The sequence below is a fragment of the Lissotriton vulgaris genome, chromosome 11, assembly GCF_964263255.1.
Source record: "Lissotriton vulgaris chromosome 11, aLisVul1.2, whole genome shotgun sequence".
NCBI lineage: Eukaryota > Metazoa > Chordata > Amphibia > Caudata > Salamandridae > Lissotriton > Lissotriton vulgaris.
Genome location: NC_141699.1, coordinates 289311287 through 289332520, shown reverse-complemented (window position 1 = coordinate 289332520; position 21234 = coordinate 289311287).

Genomic DNA, 21234 nt, shown 5'->3' with positions numbered 1-21234 from the left:
ATGTGCTAATAATTTGATGCAAGATATGTTGAAAGATTTATAGGCCTTTTTACCCAAATTGTTAATGTGACCTGTGAGTTGCATGTGAGGATTATGTGAGATATGTGTGCAGTCTCACTAAACACACCTGAGGCCACACTAACTTGACGTCAGGGATACAACAACACCTCACAGACCACTTCACAGTGACCATCAATGGTCATGTCAGATATAGGGTGGCCATTGTATGTGCAGGTAGGTATGAGAAATATGGCCTTATGATGGACATGTCTGAACTGTAGGCTTAGCATGCAGAGAGTTAACACTGGCAATGATTTGTGCAGTGTACAGTCCATGACCAATGCTGTAGCACAGTTATCTTGCCTATGGTACTGATGCACAGTGTACTCCCCTTGTAAATCTGCAGATCCTCAGTTGTGGCCTCATTAGGTTTAACAGGACTGGGATTTTTCCTGACCTCTCCTAGTGTAGAGACAGTTGTACTGGTACATGATGTAAGGCCCAGAACCAGGAGTTCTCTCCATGGACCCATTTTGTCAATGTGTGTCAGTGCCTGAGGACAGGCACCTTAATCACACATGTTTGCAGTCTGACTGTCATTTAAGTGATAATACCATTGTGCAGGAACTTTTATAATGTAAAACATGTTACAGATAGTTAGTTGCATCTGCAGTGCAGTTCCTAAGTGCATCACCTGCTATGTTATAATATGTGATCATGCATTATGTACAATGTGCAATGGTATTTGGATGTTGTCCCATAAATACAACAAAAGGAGGGAGGGAGAGGAAGAAGTGAAACAAAATAGAATCCACTCAGAAGGTGGTAGTGATCCCTAAAGTGATGGGGAGCACACAGTGTTGTTTAAATACCCCTCACACACCAACAGGCTCCTTGGTGTCATGCTTCATCATCGGGGCCTTCGCATCCCTCTACGGGATGCGGCGTGCTGCGACTCATGGATACACAGGAGCACTGATAGTGAACTATGTGTTTGTGTGTGTGAGAGGGAGAGGGAGTGGTGAGGTGAGAAAAGTGAAGGTTAAAAAATACCTGGCTCGTAGGAGAAAATATTTATTATGTCCTCGGCTGGTATTGTTAAAAGGGGTGCAAAAACGAGGTTGTCAGTTTTACGTATTAGGGTATATCAACCTCAAAAAGTGCATCGACATTGGCGATGTCGGAGCCGCGTTGAGGGGATGGCAGTCTACTAGGTCGTGCAGTTACCGTTGCTATATTGAGCAGTGAGGAAGGAACCCCCAATACCGCGCTAAGGCTTATGAGGTCAGACAACCTTGATCCATAAGTTCTTCAACGCCAATTGGGCGCAACAGAGCTTATCCATTCCATTCCATAACACCTATAGGTACATTTCACCTAGTGTTTTTTGTAGAATACACTTTTACGTTCTAAACCCATGTGAGTAAGGTGAGGATAGTCGTGCATATCCTCATCCTGAAGAAGGAGTCGCTGTACTCCGAAACATGTCAACGCACTTTTTGAGGTTGATATACCCTAATACGTATAACTGACAACCTCGTTTTTGCACCCCTTTTAACAATACCAGCCGAGGACATAATAAATATTTTCTCCTACGAGGCAGGTATTTTTTAACCTTCACTTTTCTCACCTCACCACTCACTCTCCCTCTCACACACACAAACACATAGTTCACTATCAGTGCTCCTGCGTATCCGTGAGTCGCAGTACGCCGCATCCCGTAGAGGGATGCGAAGGCCCCGATGATGAAGCATGACACCAAGGGGCCTGTTGGTGTGTGAGGGGTATTTAAACAACACTGTGTGCTCCCCATCACTTTAGGGATCACTACCACCTTCTGAGTGGATTCTATTATGTTTAAACAATGTTGTCCCATACACATTGCCACATATGGCAAACGGTGTGTCTTCCGTGATGTCAGGTTTTCCAAACACAAACACATGCAGACGTAGTCGAATGTCCAAATTCGTTAATCAAATGTCCGCTAATCCTGAGAGTGGGTTTTTCAAGTTACACACATGGCAGTCCTTTGATTGTCACTCCAAACTTTCTAGAACTTAAAATCATGGTAGCAGTGATGTCTTGGACAGTGTGGATCAAATATTCTGTCCAGACTATTCAGGTGTCTCTCCAGGGCTGCACTGCTACTGTAGCCATTAGGAAGACGCAATGGTGTGCTGTATTCCAGGTAACTAGGCCCGGGTGGAGTTCGCATATGTGCTATGCGGAACTCCACAAAGTGTCAAAAAAACTCCGTCCCACTACACGGAGTTCCACGCGTGGTCAGAGTTGCCTTGTCCGACCCTTTCGTGTGACGTTTCTGCCGTACGGCAACGTTAATTGCATTTTCAGCAGAAATATTGCATGAACTGCATTGCGCTGTCATGCATGGTACCGGCTATCTTGTGTCTCACTTTGTTTATGGTGCTGGAGCCTACTTTTTCATCCTTCCTCATTCTCTGTAATCCTTGTCATCTAAAACTTGTTTCCCATCTTTTTTATTTATTTTCTTACCCTTTGTTTTTCTGAGTGTGTATTTAAAAAAATTTCTACTTTTGTGTGTGTTTTATGTGAGTTTTGTACTTTATTTTTTTGTTCTACTTCCTACCTAATTTTTTTTCCTTATTGCCTTCTTAATCCTGTTTTTGTTTTTTCTCTCTCCTCCCCCCAACACCACAGCAGAAAAGGGTATCCCTTAAGAGCCTGCAACAAGGAGCTACCTTGCTTGTGGAAGACGGCACCAGGAAGGGGTGCAGCCCCCTGCCTTGTTTTCTGAGGTGGAAGTGGCAGCGCTTGTTTTGTAAGTCCAGCGTCCCCTCCCCTCTACTCTGGCAGCAGGCGGCAGGCCTGGGTCTGGGTAATGACTCCAGGAATGGCAGGAGTGCTGGGCAAGGATGCGCCAGGCAGAGTATCACTGCTCTGGGGTCTGGCGTGCTCATAATCCGCTGACGCACCAGTGGTCCGACATCCTGGGCCAAGAGCAGGACCTTCTGGACCTGCAAGGGGTTGGAGTCACAGGGCTCAGTGAGTAGTAATTTTTTGTATTATTACTTGTGTGTTCTATTCTATTGTTAATATTTTTTCTAAATAGCAAGCATGCTGCTCACATGCAGGTAAGTTAAGTTTATAAATATTATATTATGTGATCGATATTCTATAAAAATGCAGACTTAGTGATTTGGCCAGTCAAAGGAAGTTGAAGTTGTGAATGAGATGGGATGCAAACATAAATCATTGCAATTTATTTGTAACTCCAAAACATAGTTTACTAATTTTGGAATAAGGGTAGGTAGGTTTAGGAAAATTGGAATAGGATAGGGCGCCCTGTGATACTAGTCTACTACTAGTCGATCAGATTTAGTAAAGGTCAATGTTATTGTGATTGCCCTTTTCCTGTCAAATAATCTTTTTGAAGAGATCATTTATTTACCACCAATCTTGTTTTGTCTTTGTGTCTTACATCAGCATCCAGCAGCAAGAAGAGTTCTGAGGCCGGTGAGGGAGCTGGAGGTGCCTCCCAGTCCCAACATTCCTCAGCCAATGGTTCTGCTGGCCCCAGTAAGTCCCCCTGTTGTTAATATTAATATTTCTTTCCCTAACTTTTACGGCTCCTCATTTTGAATTATTTCAACCTGTTTCCTAATTTTCTCCAAACCTCTTTGAACTATTCGTTTCTAAATTCTTGTCATCCCTGCATTATCAGATTTGCTTATTTTTCATCAGCCTGATTCATCAACGAACCGTTTTGCGAGTCTATAATAGCGATTCATAAGGAATGGCTATTACAGGCTCGCAAAACGGGATTCATGTAGGAATCGCAAAAAAAATGCGATTCCTACATATTCCTTATTTGCGATGAGCAAATTGCTAATCGCAAATAAGGAATAACTCCCCATTCATTCCTATGGGCCGAAAGGACCACAGGAATGAATGGGGAGTATTCCTTATTTGCGATTAGCAATAACTGCCTAGTGGTGGTACTGTAATACTCAGAGAACCCATTGGTCACATACTAATACCACTACTACTGCTACTACTACTCCTTCACTGTGCAGATTGCATGCCCAAGTAAGGTGTTCTACGCATGTTTGTTGAGATGAAAAGGCTTTCTTTTACTTTCTCATTCTCAATCAGTAAAACGAGAGAGTGGCCATGGTCACGTTAGACACCTCAAATTTGAGTCTTGTTAGCTAGGCCTAGTATCATTAGCAGCAGTTGGTGAACTGAAGTCTGACGCCGTGCACCATGGCTGGATGGAAGTATGAGGAAGATGGCCCCATTCATTTGTCAAGAAAGACCATTTGTCCAGCTGTACACTTCTTTATTTCTTTTTAAAAACGCAGATTCATCATGGCTCTAGCCATTCCTTTACAGTTTGTTTTGAGGCTTTTACAAATTGCTACCAACAAAATGCCGACCTGATATTTTTGATAGAAGATACTGTCTATATCCAAATTTTAGTGATGGTGTGGTGTATTTTCCAATGAAAAATAAATAAATAGGGGAGACATACCTGGTATCTAAAAATGTGTAATGCGTTTTCTAGCCGCACCAACCACCTGTGCCGGGGACAGCAGTGACAGTGCCAACCAGTCAGCTATTGTGGCAGCGGTAGGGGGGGGAGCCAACGACAGTGGTGGGCGTTTGTAAGTCATATGGCTTGCTTATTAACAATGAATTATATACTAACTGCAAGGGAGTACTGTTGACTTGTGAAAAGTTGAACACACCCTCTTTGCTTAGCATATACTGCAGGAGTTGAGTTGAGTAACTAATGGTTTCTTCTATCTTCAACTCATCAGAGAAAGTTTTATGAAGAACTTTAATTATAATGGTTGACGGAAAAGGAAAAAAAAAGGATGGAAGGAGAAAGGTTGGGTGAAATGTTATATGACAGAAACAGAAAGATGTGTGGGTGAAAGGATGCATATACTATAGGTGGCTGATAGGATGCCTGGGTGGGTAAAAGGTTGAAAAAAGGGTTTATGGATGAAAGAATGTCTGCCTGTGTGGGTGAAATTGTTTGGGTGAAAAGATGACTGCCTGGGTCCGAGGCGGGTGAGGGAGCTGGAGGTCCCTCCCAGTCCAAACATTCCTCTGCCGATGGCTATGCTGGCCCCAGTACGTCCCCCTGTCGTTAATATTAATATTTATTTCTCTCACTTGTACTGCTCCTTATTTTGAATTATTTCAACCTGTTTCCTATTTTTTTCCAAACCTCTTTGATGTATTCGTTTCTAAATTCTTGTTATCCCTGCATTATCATATTTGCTTATTTTCTATATTCCTAGTGTCTTTACTTTATTTCAAATTGTCTCTGTACTAGTCTATCTGTAGCTTCCTTTTTTCAGCTTTGTCAGTCAGGTTTCACTGTCCCCGTGTATCATATTTTGTGGACTCCCTAGTGGTGGTACTCTAATACTCAGAGAACCCATTGGTCACATACTAATACTACTACTACTACTTTACTTAGCAAATTGCATGCCCAAATAAGGTGTTCTATGCATGTTTGTTGAGATGAAAAGGCTTTTATTTTACTTTCTTATTCTCAATCATTGAAACGAGAGAGTGGCCATGGTCACGTTAGACAACTCAAATTTGTATCTTGTTAGCTAAGCCTGGTATCATTAGCAGCAGTTGGTGAACTGAAGACCGACACCATGCACCATGGCTGGACGGAAGTATGAGGAAGATGGCCCCATTACATTTGTCAAGAAAGTATTCAAAAATGTTATGTGATAAGCACTCCTGTTTTGACTCCTTAATCTAAGTTTAATCAAATTATAAATGGTGCTAACCCATATCTTGACTAGCCCCTAGCCAAGTTGGTACAAATTACAATGAATTCACAGAAACCTGTGGTATGGGGTGCACTGTTCACATATACACAATTACGTGTTAAGTTTTATCCTTTGTTTTGTCTACTCATCTTTCATCAATATTAAATCAAAAAGCAATTAATTAACATTTAATGTTCAGAAAGTTGTATCAACATTTATACACGTTGGGCTGAAAACATGAAAAAACACCAAAATAAATTATCTTCAAACAATGCTTTGTGTTTTCTTTCTTCAAAATAGATTTATTCTTTTTTCATCAAAGAAAATTTGGATTCCTCAAACAACTCATGAAGCCATGTCCCAATGCATTTCGGTATGCACCTTCTTCAGGGGAATGCGCTACAAATAACATAAAAATCTATCACAATTGTATTAAAGAAAATGTTTTCAATTTCATACAACCTTTAGTTTTCATGAATAGAAACCAGAAGATCTTATAAAGTGAAACTGCATTACTTATGCAGTAAAAAACTATGCTCAACAAAGTTCACCTGCCACCTGTTAATCCAAAACATGGTGTACAACCAATACTGCCACCACCTACTAATCACTACATGCAAGTGCAAACAAAATGCCAACTAAAACCGTGTATGTTACCTAGCGACCCCAAATTCACAAAGTGTCACAAACGTGCACTCTTACCTTCACTCGCAACAACACGAAAATGAAATGCCAAACTGTTCTTATTCTAAAAAACAACAACACCAAAAAACCTTTACCCTTACTGTGTTATCTCTAGTCTTACATGTTTGTTTGTCCTAAGGTAAAACACCCGATACTTACTCGGTCTTTTTAACCACACGTCTTAATCCTTACAGCGCTTTCTCTAGTGAACTCGTATTTCTACGCTGAAAAATAAACGCAGGGAACCTCCTTAGTATTTCATTAAATTATACACGCGCTTTGCTATAGTAAAACCTCCGTAATATCTTACCTCTAGCTTCAAGTGTACGCGTGCCTCTAGGGTTCTTTCGTGTAACTCTCCTCGTTCAATCTGAACCGTGTTAGAAACGCCGATTCTTGGCGTCTGACATCATGGTGTGTAAAACATAAAAAACGGACTACGCGACGCCTTGTCCTGATCCAAAATGGCGCTTGCATTAAACTAACGCAAGAGCTACTCTGCCTGAAGTTGTGCCTACCTAAAAAAATAATAATAATAATGCCTATTGTGTGCGTGATCCAGTATTGTTGGTGAGATTTATTGAGCATAGATAATGCAAAATATACATAAACAGATACATGAAATTGCATGAAAAATTACTAGGTTACAAAAGACAGCTAGGTTACTAAAAACAGCACTCATATTACAATACTAATTTACAAAAAATAAATCATTTCGATCTTATCATTTAGCCCATAGGGTGTCAGCGTCCTAAGGGACTTAATCCAGTATGTCTCTCTTTGAGCCAACAGTTTCATTGTGTCAACATGTGGTTTAACCACCAATCTCTCTAGCACAGTATATTTCAATTGAGGTATAGTGTGACCCCTCTCATGCCAGTGTGTTGCCAAACATGATTTCAAGTTTTTTGTGCGTATCATGCTCTTATGTTCGGTCATCCGAACCTTCACCTTCCTTGCAGTGCGTCCAACATAAACAAGTCCACATGGACACTTGATCGCATAAACTAGACCACTAGAATTACAGTCTGATGTATGTCTCAAGGTGATCTTTTTGCCTGTATGTGGATGTGCAAAAGTGTTCCCTACCAATACATTGCCACAATGACCACAATTTTGGCACTTCATCATGCCTTTCTGACCTAGATCCGCTTTGACCAGCTTACCACCTTTCAAAATTTCTTTAATATTCCTTGATCTGGAGTGTGCAAACAAAGGTTTGTCAGGAAATATCTGTCTAAAATCAGGTTCTTGCTCAATTATTTCCCATCTTTTCATGATACATTTCTTTATTGCCTCTGAGGCTGTGGAAAATTTCAATACATAGACTTCTCTCCTGTTTTTGCTCCTTTCTCTCTTTTCTAACATGGTAGATCAGGACATTGTTCTAACTTTATTTTCAGCTTGGTCAAGAACTGTATCCGGGTACCCCCTTGCTGTGTATTCTGTGCGCATTCTCTTTATTGTTTCTATCCCTTGGTCCTCATCTGAACAGATTCTTCTTGCCCTAATGAATTGCGACAATGGGAGATGTCTCTTTAAAGATTGTGAATGAAAACTCTCAAAGTGTAAGGCGTTGTTTCTGTCTGTTGCCTTCTTGTATACACTTGTTTCGAGTATATTCCCTTTTCTTGTAATCATGATATCAAGATAGTTAATCTGCTCTGTGTTGATGGTGTATGTAAACTTGATGCATGCATGGCAATTATTTAGCTCTTGAAGTTGTGTTCTTAAATCATTTTCTGAGCCTTTCCACACTATTAGTATGTCGTCAATATACCTTAGGTATAGTGCCAGATGTTCTTTCCACTTATCTTGCTTTAGTATATGTTCATCTTCAAACTTGGACATGAACATATTGGCATAGGTGGGTGCCCCAGTAAACCCCATAGAGGTCCCTGTCTTTTGTAGAAAAAAAGTGTCCTGCCACTGGAAATATCCATGGTACAAACAGAATTGCAGTAATTCAAGAAGAAAAATGTTGTGACTCTCCTCGTATTCATGATGCAAAAGCATCCACTCTGCTGCTTCTATACCTTCTGTATGCGGGATTGAGGTGTACAGGGCTGAAACATCAACCGTGCACAACCATATTTCCTCATTTTCAGAAATAGGCACGGTCTTCAATTTACGCAAACAATCAGTGGTATCTTGCACAAAAGTTGACCATTGTTGCACCAGAGGTTGCATAAAATGATCTAAATATCTTCCCAGTGGTTCATGCAATGACCCACATCCCGCCACAATCGGTCGGAATGGTGGGTCAACAGGATCTTTATGCATCTTAGGCAGCATATAAATATGCAGCCTGTTGGGATACTCTGTGGTTAGAAATCTTTTAGTCTGTTCGTCAATCCTGCCTAGCTCTATGCCTCTTTTCAAAATCTCAGATAAAATCATCTGGAATTCCATTGTGGGGTCTGTCTCTAACTGAATGTAGGTGTTGGTGTCCTTCACATGTTGATCTACCTTTAGATGGTAATAGGCAGAATTGAGCACCACTAGTGCTCCGCCTTTATCTGCAGAAACTATGGTGAGCGTCTCATTTGTTGCAAGTTCGTTCAATGCCAGGGTTTCTTGTCTAGTCAAATTTCTTTTTGTTTTACGATGGTAATTTAATTCAACAAGATCTTTTTTTACCAAGGTTTCAAACAAATCTAGAGCTTTATGCGTCATTGGTGACATGAATGTGCTTTTCGGTTTGAATGTTTTAATCCCTGAAGTGTCTGCTGTATGTTCAGGATTATCTGTGGTTATTTGGTTGAAGAACCACCTGAGTCTCAGTTTCCTCATGAATTTAAAAAACGAGACTTCAGTCTCAAGATCATTGCTTTGATATGTGGGCACAAAGGACATGCCCTTGTTCAATACTGCTATTTGTGTGAAAGTTAGTACAGTGTCTGAAATGTTCATAATCAATTCCTCTTCGGATTGCGTCGTACTGCATCTGGTTTTTTTACCTTGTCCCCTCCTTGTTCGTTTGTTTTGTTTTGTGTGTGTTGTGTCTGTTCGTCCGGTGGATGGTTGGAACTGTGGCCCCCTTCTAAAAAAGGCTGCCTACTTTGGTTACTAGATGTGTCTTCCGCACATACTCCTGCCCCTGATGTCTCTACTGCAGGCCGTGTAGGTAAAATATCTTGTTCAGTGGCCAAGCTCTCTTCTGAGGTATTTTCAGTTGGCTTTCTGAAAACCCTTCTCTGTGCATATTTATCGGCCCAACTGTACACCTCATCCAACTTATAGTCCAAGGTGTCACGCTTAAATTTTCACAGTTTTCTTTCATGGACTTCCTTTGTGTGCTCATCTAGTTTATCATTAATTTCTTTCAAAGTCTTATCCATGTCCTCAGCAGACATCCGTGTAGACAATTCAGTCTTCATATCCTCAATCTCCACCTCTAGTTCCTTCAAAACATTAGATAATTCTTCAACTATAAGAAGTACTAAGTCGAGTGAACATTTATTCAATATCGCAAACCATCTTGCGAGAAACGGTTTATTAAATTTGAACAGCATTGGTCGTAATGAGATGCGCAGTCCCCTGGGGATGCGCTTAACCCTATGGTACTGTATCAGAGTTGTGGCATGAAGCCTCTGATTGATTTCTTTGCGTAACGTGTATTGTAGTTGTTTGATTAGTTGTGCTGTGGTACCTGGCTTGGTTTTTAGATCTCTGGTTTCTCTTATAAGGGTGTAGATATTCTCAGCCTCCTCAGCTGTGTACCCTTTTGTATCTGCCTGATTCTTAGTTAACTGCGCTATTTCATCAAAATCCATCTTTTTTTGTGGGTGCTAGTCACAAATGAGGCTAAAGCAGTAAAATATTCAAAAATGTTATGTGATAAGCACTCCTGTTTTGACTCCTTAATCTAAGTTTAATCAAATTATAAATGGTGCTAACCCATATCTTGACTAGCCCCTAGCCAAGTTGGTACAAATTACAATGAATTCACAGAAACCTGTGGTATGGGGTGCACTGTTCACATATACACAATTACGTGTTAAGTTTTATCCTTTGTTTTGTCTACTCATCTTTCATCAATATTAAATCAAAAAGCAATTAATTAACATTTAATGTTCAGAAAGTTGTATCAACATTTATACACGTTGGGCTGAAAACATGAAAAAACACCAAAATAAATTATCTTCAAACAATGCTTTGTGTTTTCTTTCTTCAAAATAGATTTATTCTTCTTTTTTCATCAAAGAAAATTTGGATTCCTCAAACAACTCATGAAGCCATGTCCCAATGCATTTCGGTATGCACCTTCTTCAGGGGAATGCGCTACAAATAACATAAAAATCTATCACAATTGTATTAAAGAAAATGTTTTCAATTTCATACAACCTTTAGTTTTCATGAATAGAAACCAGAAGATCTTATAAAGTGAAACTGCATTACTTATGCAGTAAAAAACCATGCTCAACAAAGTTCACCTGCCACCTGTTAATCCAAAACATGGTGTACAACCAATACTGCCACCACCTACTAATCACTACATGCAAGTGCAAACAAAATGCCAACTAAAACCGTGTATGTTACCTAGCGACCCCAAATTCACAAAGTGTCACAAACGTGCACTCTTACCTTCACTCGCAACAACACGAAAATGAAATGCCAAACTGTTCTTATTCTAAAAAACAACAACACCAAAAAACCTTTACCCTTACTGTGTTATCTCTAGTCTTACATGTTTGTTTGTCCTAAGGTAAAACACCCGATACTTACTCGGTCTTTTTAACCACACGTCTTAATCCTTACAGCGCTTTCTCTAGTGAACTCGTATTTCTACGCTGAAAAATAAACGCAGGGAACCTCCTTAGTATTTCATTAAATTATACACGCGCTTTGCTATAGTAAAACCTCCGTAATATCTTACCTCTAGCTTCAAGTGTACGCGTGCCTCTAGGGTTCTTTCGTGTAACTAAGAATTAGATAAGATATTAGATATTGCGTTTATTTTTCAGCGTAGAAATACGAGTTCACTAGAGAAAGCGCTGTAAGGATTAAGACGTGTGGTTAAAAAGACCGAGTAAGTATCGGGTGTTTTACCTTAGGACAAACAAACATGTAAGACTAGAGATAACACAGTAAGGGTAAAGGTTTTTTGGTGTTGTTGTTTTTTAGAATAAGAACAGTTTGGCATTTCATTTTCGTGTTGTTGCGAGTGAAGGTAAGAGTGCACGTTTGTGACACTTTGTGAATTTGGGGCCGCTAGGTAACATACACGGTTTTAGTTGGCATTTTGTTTGCACTTGCATGTAGTGATTAGTAGGTGGTGGCAGTATTGGTTGTACACCATGTTTTGGATTAACAGGTGGCAGGTGAACTTTGTTGAGCATGGTTTTTTACTGCATAAGTAATGCAGTTTCACTTTATAAGATCTTCTGGTTTCTATTCATGAAAACTAAAGGTTGTATGAAATTGAAAACATTTTCTTTAATACAATTGTGATAGATTTTTATGTTATTTGTAGCGCATTCCCCTGAAGAAGGTGCATACCGAAATGCATTGGGACATGGCTTCATGAGTTGTTTGAGGAATCCAAATTTTCTTTGATGAAAAAAGAAGAATAAATCTATTTTGAAGAAAGAAAACACAAAGCATTGTTTGAAGATAATTTATTTTGGTGTTTTTTCATGTTTTCAGCCCAACGTGTATAAATGTTGATACAACTTTCTGAACATTAAATGTTAATTAATTGCTTTTTGATTTAATATTGATGAAAGATGAGTAGACAAAACAAAGGATAAAACTTAACACGTAATTGTGTATATGTGAACAGTGCACCCCATACCACAGGTTTCTGTGAATTCATTGTAATTTGTACCAACTTGGCTAGGGGCTAGTCAAGATATGGGTTAGCACCATTTATAATTTGAATAAACTTAGATTAAGGAGTCAAAACAGGAGTGCTTATCACATAACATTTTTGAATATTTTACTGCTTTAGCCTCATTTGTGACTAGCACCCACAAAAAAAGATGGATTTTGATGAAATAGCGCAGTTAACTAAGAATCAGGCAGATACAAAAGGGTACACAGCTGAGGAGGCTGAGAATATCTACACCCTTATAAGAGAAACCAGAGATCTAAAAACCAAGCCAGGTACCACAGCACAACTAATCAAACAACTACAATACACGTTATGCAAAGAAATCAATCAGAGGCTTCATGCCACAACTCTGATACAGTACCATAGGGTTAAGCGCATCCCCAGGGGACTGCGCATCTCATTACGACCAATGCTGTTCAAATTTAATAAACCGTTTCTCGCAAGATGGTTTGCGATATTGAATAAATGTTCACTCGACTTAGTACTTCTTATAGTTGAAGAATTATCTAATGTTTTGAAGGAACTAGAGGTGGAGATTGAGGATATGAAGACTGAATTGTCTACACGGATGTCTGCTGAGGACATGGATAAGACTTTGAAAGAAATTAATGATAAACTAGATGAGCACACAAAGGAAGTCCATGAAAGAAAACTGCGAAAATTTAAGCGTGACACCTTGGACTATAAGTTGGATGAGGTGTACAGTTGGGCCGATAAATATGCACAGAGAAGGGTTTTCAGAAAGCCAACTGAAAATACCTCAGAAGAGAGCTTGGCCACTGAACAAGATATTTTACCTACACGGCCTGCAGTAGAGACATCAGGGGCAGGAGTATGTGCGGAAGACACATCTAGTAACCAAAGTAGGCAGCCTTTTTTAGAAGGGGGCCACAGTTCCAACCATCCACCGGACGAACAGACACAACACACACAAAACAAAACAAACGAACAAGGAGGGGACAAGGTAAAAAAACCAGATGCAGTACGACGCAATCCGAAGAGGAATTGATTATGAACATTTCAGACACTGTACTAACTTTCACACAAATAGCAGTATTGAACAAGGGCATGTCCTTTGTGCCCACATATCAAAGCAATGATCTTGAGACTGAAGTCTCGTTTTTTAAATTCATGAGGAAACTGAGACTCAGGTGGTTCTTCAACCAAATAACCACAGATAATCCTGAACATACAGCAGACACTTCAGGGATTAAAACATTCAAAACGAAAAGCACATTCATGTCACCAATGACGCATAAAGCTCTAGATTTGTTTGAAACCTTGGTAAAAAAAGATCTTGTTGAATTAAATTACCATCGTAAAACAAAAAGAAATTTGACTAGACAAGAAACCCTGGCATTGAACGAACTTGCAACAAATGAGACGCTCACCATAGTTTCTGCAGATAAAGGCGGAGCACTAGTGGTGCTCAATTCTGCCTATTACCAACTAAAGGTAGATCAACATGTGAAGGACACCAACACCTACATTCAGTTAGAGACAGACCCCACAATGGAATTCCAGATGATTTTATCTGAGATTTTGAAAAGAGGCATAGAGCTAGGCAGGATTGACGAACAGACTAAAAGATTTCTAACCACAGAGTATCCCAACAGGCCGCATATTTATATGCTGCCTAAGATGCATAAAGATCCTGTTGACCCACCATTCCGACCGATTGTGGCGGGATGTGGGTCATTGCATGAACCACTGGGAAGATATTTAGATCATTTTATGCAACCTCTGGTGCAACAATGGTCAACTTTTGTGCAAGATACCACTGATTGTTTGCGTAAATTGAAGACCGTGCCTATTTCTGAAAATGAGGAAATATGGTTGTGCACGGTTGATGTTTCAGCCCTGTACACCTCAATCCCGCATACAGAAGGTATAGAAGCAGCAGAGTGGATGCTTTTGCATCATGAATACGAGGAGAGTCACAACATTTTTCTTCTTGAATTACTGCAATTCTGTTTGTACCATGGATATTTCCAGTGGCAGGACACTTTTTTTCTACAAAAGACAGGGACCTCTATGGGGTTTACTGGGGCACCCACCTATGCCAATATGTTCATGTCCAAGTTTGAAGATGAACATATACTAAAGCAAGATAAGTGGAAAGAACATCTGGCACTATACCTAAGGTATATTGACGACATACTAATAGTGTGGAAAGGCTCAGAAAATGATTTAAGAACACAACTTCAAGAGCTAAATAATTGCCATGCATGCATCAAGTTTACATACACCATCAACACAGAGCAGATTAACTATCTTGATATCATGATTACAAGAAAAGGGAATATACTCGAAACAAGTGTATACAAGAAGGCAACAGACAGAAACAACGCCTTACACTTTGAGAGTTTTCATTCACAATCTTTAAAGAGACATCTCCCATTGTCGCAATTCATTAGGGCAAGAAGAATCTGTTCAGATGAGGACCAAGAGATAGAAACAATAAAGAGAATGCGCACAGAATACACAGCAAGGGGGTACCCGGATACAGTTCTTGACCAAGCTGAAAATAAAGTTAGAACAATGTCCAGATCTACCATGTTAGAAAAGAGAGAAAGGAGCAAAAACAGGAGAGAAGTCTATGTATTGAAATTTTCCACAGCCTCAGAGGCAATAAAGAAATGTATCATGAAAAGATGGGAAATAATTGAGCAAGAACCTGATTTTAGACAGATATTTCCTGACAAACCTTTGTTTGCACACTCCAGATCAAGGAATATTAAAGAAATTTTGAAAGGTGGTAAGCTGGTCAAAGCGGATCTAGGTCAGAAAGGCATGATGAAGTGCCAAAATTGTGGTCATTGTGGCAATGTATTGGTAGGGAACACTTTTGCACATCCACATACAGGCAAAAAGATCACCTTGAGACATACATCAGACTGTAATTCTAGTGGTCTAGTTTATGCGATCAAGTGTCCATGTGGACTTGTTTATGTTGGACGCACTGCAAGGAAGGTGAAGGTTCGGATGACCGAACATAAGAGCATGATACGCACAAAAAACTTGAAATCATGTTTGGCAACACACTGGCATGAGAGGGGTCACACTATACCTCAATTGAAATATACTGTGCTAGAGAGATTGGTGGTTAAACCACATGTTGACACAATGAAACTGTTGGCTCAAAGAGAGACATACTGGATTAAGTCCCTTAGGACGCTGACACCCTATGGGCTAAATGATAGGATCGAAATGATTTATTTTTTGTAAATTAGTATTGTAATATGAGTGCTGTTTTTAGTAACCTAGCTGTCTTTTGTAACCTAGTAATTTTTCATGCAATTTCATGTATCTGTTTATGTATATTTTGCATTATCTATGCTCAATAAATCTCACCAACAATACTGGATCACGCACACAATAGGCATTATTATTATTATTTTTTTAGGTAGGCACAACTTCAGGCAGAGTAGCTCTTGCGTTAGTTTAATGCAAGCGCCATTTTGGATCAGGACAAGGCGTTGCGTAGTCCGTTTTTTATGTTTTACACACCATGATGTCAGACGCCAAGAATCGGCGTTTCTAACGCGGTTCAGATTGAACGAGGAGAGTTACACGAAAGAACCCTAGAGGCACGCGTACACTTGAAGCTAGAGGTAAGATATTACGGAGGTTTTACTATAGCAAAGCGCGTGTATAATTTAATGAAATACTAAGGAGGTTCCCTGCGTTTATTTTTCAGCGTAGAAATACGAGTTCACTAGAGAAAGCGCTGTAAGGATTAAGACGTGTGGTTAAAAAGACCGAGTAAGTATCGGGTGTTTTACCTTAGGACAAACAAACATGTAAGACTAGAGATAACACAGTAAGGGTAAAGGTTTTTTGGTGTTGTTGTTTTTTAGAATAAGAACAGTTTGGCATTTCATTTTCGTGTTGTTGCGAGTGAAGGTAAGAGTGCACGTTTGTGACACTTTGTGAATTTGGGGTCGCTAGGTAACATACACGGTTTTAGTTGGCATTTTGTTTGCACTTGCATGTAGTGATTAGTAGGTGGTGGCAGTATTGGTTGTACACCATGTTTTGGATTAACAGGTGGCAGGTGAACTTTGTTGAGCATGGTTTTTTACTGCATAAGTAATGCAGTTTCACTTTATAAGATCTTCTGGTTTCTATTCATGAAAACTAAAGGTTGTATGAAATTGAAAACATTTTCTTTAATACAATTGTGATAGATTTTTATGTTATTTGTAGCGCATTCCCCTGAAGAAGGTGCATACCGAAATGCATTGGGACATGGCTTCATGAGTTGTTTGAGGAATCCAAATTTTCTTTGATGAAAAAAGAAGAATAAATCTATTTTGAAGAAAGAAAACACAAAGCATTGTTTGAAGATAATTTATTTTGGTGTTTTTTCATGTTTTCAGCCCAACGTGTATAAATGTTGATACAACTTTCTGAACATTAAATGTTAATTAATTGCTTTTTGATTTAATATTGATGAAAGATGAGTAGACAAAACAAAGGATAAAACTTAACACGTAATTGTGTATATGTGAACAGTGCACCCCATACCACAGGTTTCTGTGAATTCATTGTAATTTGTCAAGAAAGACCATATGTCCAGCTCTCCACTTTTTTATTTCTTTTCAAAAACTCAGATTCATCAATGGCTCTAGCCACTCCTTTACAGTTTGTCTTGAGGCTTTTAAAAAATTGCTACCAACAAAATGCCCACCCTGATATATTTGATAGAGGATACTGTCTATATCCAAATTTTAGTGATGGTGTGGTGTATTTTCCAATGAAAATGAAATAAATAGGGGAGGCATACCTGGTATCTAAAAATGTGTAATTCTTTTTCTAGCCGCACCAACCACCAGTGCCGGGGACAGCAGTGACGGTGCAAACCAATCAGCTATTGTGGCAGCGGTAGGGGGTGAGCGAACGGCAGTGGTGAACGTTTGTAAGTCATATTGCTTGCTTATTAAAAATTAAATATATACTTACTGCAAGGGTGTACTGTTGACTTGTGAAAAGTTGAACACACCCCTCTTTACTTAGCATATACAGCAGGAGTTGAGTTGAGTAACTATTGGTCTCTTCTATCTTCAACTCATCAGAGAAAGTTTTATGAGGAATTTTGAATATAATGGGTTGATGGAAAAGGAAAAGAAGGATGGAAGGAGAAAGGTTGGGTGAAATGTTATATGACAGGAAGAGAAGGATTCACGGGTGAAAGAATGCATATACCATAGGTGGCTGATAGGATGCCTGGGTGGGTAAAGGGTGGATAAAAAGGTAAACGGATGAAAGGATGTCTGCCTGGGTGGGTGGAATTGTATGGGTGAAAAGATGACTGCCTGAGTGGGTAAAAATAATCCTCCAGTGGGTTTGATAAGTGAAATGACATATGGGTGGGTAAAAGACTAAAGTATGTTAGTGAAAGGTTTGTTGAGACAGAGAGCTATGTTTGGATGGATAGATATATATCGATTGATGGTTTTCAATGGTTAAGACTGGATTGAGAGATTGTAAAACTTAAACGGTGAGTAGCAAAGCTAAGGGTGAAGAATATAAAATACTAAAAGAACAATGCAATGATGAATAGAAAAATCCTTGGGAAGAAGAATAAACAATGGATGAGGGTGCTCCTTGTAGGGGTGTTCTTCTCATCTTTACTTGCTTGGAATGGTTTTTATAAAGATTTTTGATTCAAAGGGTTGGGATGGAATTTCAGACTACTCCCTTGACTCACAGTAGTTTTCAAGGGCAACATATATTATGTATCCTTCCTACCCACCCATCATCAATCACCTCTATCCATCCCTATCCATGGCATTTTGCCAGTTACACCTAAGGGTGACCTATCGGCTGCATGGTTACATCGGCGGCACTGTTTTGTTGGCTGTGCAATGTGCATATGCCTCAGTTAATGTATAGGCCTGTAGTGTAGTTCCTATATTCCCAATAGGCTCTGTGCATTGGAATAGCATATACTATAGATTAGACGTAGGACTGAGGTCGACTAGGTCTCTATCGAATATGTTAGACTTAATTGTGAGTGCCAGCTAGCTCAAAGATCACTAGAAACTTTCTTGAATACACAAGAAGGGATTAGTTTCTGATAACCGCATAAACATGACAACTTTGTTTCCCAAGAATAAGAAATGTATCTCTAGAGTTGCGGAAACAATAGATGGTTATTTTAATCAGTCAATCGTGCATGCTTTGTTTCACCAGAGATGCAGAGAAATAGAGAGACGGGCGTTTTCAATAAAAATTATTTATTGAACAGTCTTCTTTCTCATGCAGAAGAAATGAACTGCTACAATCGTAATACTGGCTGCAAAGTACAATGCATACAGTATGAAGAGTTTTATAAAATAATACTGTAAAAGCTTGATATGGTTTCTAAGCCATAAAGTACATAGAATACATACATTAATAAATAAAGACTAAAAGTACTCAACTGGTGCTTCTACAATACACCTACCCCGGTGTACCTAATCTTAGTCTTGTACGAGGGGAGAAGTAAGTGAGGTGTAGCTTAAGTTTAGTATTTTTTGCCAAGAATCTATCCAAGAATTCTCTTAAGGGTCTAATCAGCTCCGTACCTTGGCTTTAGAATGAAGGAGGTCTTGTATCTCTTTCTCAGCACTCAATTTCGCAGCAACCTGCAAGGGTAGCGTGGAAACACTGGAGCTGGATTTCTTGGCAGGAGAAAAGACAGCGTTTATCTCAGTGCGTCTGCTGGACGGTCGGCTTCCTTCGGCACTTGCTACAGCGAGATGCGTCGGGCAAGTAGATAGGTCGAATTGCTCCAAACCACGGTGTGTTTGCCTGGGCAAATGTGGGCATATTTATACCTTAAAGGTGCCGAGATTGACGTAATGTTGGACATAATAATGTCATCAAAGACTCAGTTCTTTGAAAACTCCATGATTTCTTGGATAAATTAATATTCAAGCAAGGGGAAGTCCCTGACTGCTGAAGGTGGGTTTTTCCAAGAAATCGTTGTGGATTTTCAGAACTAGTGGAAGTAGCCATGCCGTATTTGGGCTGCATAGGCTAAGTCTAAATATGATTATGATTTCTATGCCTACACAAGGATAGGGTGATTTATACCTATATATGGGCATGAATCGGGAAAATTACACTAGGTTCCTAAATTCATATACAACAGGCCCATTTACACATTTCATGGTAATGAGAAAAAATGTTGTATTTCTCTTCACTCCCAGTGCCCACTCAGTCACTTCCTAGTACATAACTGCTTTCCTAAATTCCTACTGTCCCAGCCTTCAAGAAAATTTGAAAAAAAAACATTCTGTGCATGCACCACTTTCCTCTGGCCAGTAATATATTTTATTATTGCGTCATAATGAATTACGTCAGTTCAAATTTTTACCTTTCAACAAGTGCCGAACAAAGGGACTCACTACTAGCAAAAGCTTAGGCACTTGATGATGATGATGATCAGTGGAAAGTTTACCTATCTGGCCTCTAACTTTCCTACAGTAGGCAAAGTTAATAATTATTTTCCTTAATGCCAATTAAATCTATTTTGTTGGAAAAAAGTAATGTCAATTGTGGTAATGGATGGTGAGGCCGGGGAGAAAAGTGGGACTAAGAGTAAGTGCCTTTGCATTTTGCAGATGGAATAGTCTTTGATTAACGTGCCAAATACAATATACTTAATGCTTTCCCTGTACTTTAGTGCATTGTTATTCCCATGGGCAAACAAAATAAACAACAAAAGAGTGAAGCCAAGGTGGAGAAGGCTAGAGGGCGGAATCACTCATGCTTTTTAGAAGGGTCCTCACTCACCAACCTAGTTGGTGATATGCTTCATAACAGGACCCCCACCAGAGAGGCCGAGTTCCCCTCTGGTGTGCTACGATGCCTGATTACAGCGGAGCAGGATTTTTTTGAGTGTTGAGAGTAAGTGATGGTGCAGTGAGTGGTGTTAAAATAGCCTATACTACTTCTTAAACATTTTTTAATGGTAGGGTAGTATGACTAGAGTAAAAATTGGTGCATGTGTGGCTTGAGCGGAGATGTGAGCGGACGTGCTCTCGTGGGGCTCCCGCTGCCGTCGGCCTTAATTTGCTATTTTTGCGGAGTCAGGGCTTGCTGATCTCACCCCGAATGTCCAAGAGGTGTGGACACACTGTGCTTGGGTGCCCGGTGAGCGGTCCGTGTGAGGGAGGACTGCAGAGCGCCGTCGGGAGCGGACGACTGGACCCCGGCGGCGGTGCCCGCCATTTTTGAGAGCCTGGTGTTGGCGGGCGCGACCCCTGCTGTCAACCGAGTGCAGATTGCTGGGGCGACCGGAGGCGAGATTGCTGACACCCTGTGCGGCGGACGCTCCTGGGGGGCATCGGGGGCTCTCCTGCGCGGCCCTGAAGGAGACCTGCGGCGGGGGCCTGGGATGAGGGCCTGCCGCACTTGGGCACTTGGAGGCGGGTGGACGTGGTGGCCTGCCCGCCCTGCCCCACCGGAGACGGAGCCTTGGCCCCCCCTGTGTGCCCCACGTGGTGGCCTGCCCTGACGGGTGCTCGGAAGCACTCGCCGCACTCCGCTCCATGCTCGGGAGCACAGCAGCGGCTGGAGGGGGTTGATGCCTGGAGCCCGGTCCCTGCGGTGCCGGCCCGGCCTTCAGCCTCTGCTGGGGGCTTCGGCGTGTCCCCCGAGGAGGTCTGCAGGAACGGGGGCAAGCTGACGGGGGCCCGCCGGTGATGACCCTGGCCTGGCAGTAGGCGGCGGAGGAAGCGGTGAGGGCCTGTGCTGTGTGGTGACCGCCATCTTGCGAACTGTGGTGTGCAGTGACCGCCATTTAGCGGACAAGGAGGGGTTGGATCATCCAGTGACCTGCGGTGGACAGGCCGACGCTGACCTGCGAGGGAGCACCTGGTGGCTGGACGGAGAGTGGTGCCCGGAGTTGGCCCCCAGGTACCTTTACACAGCTGAACTGAG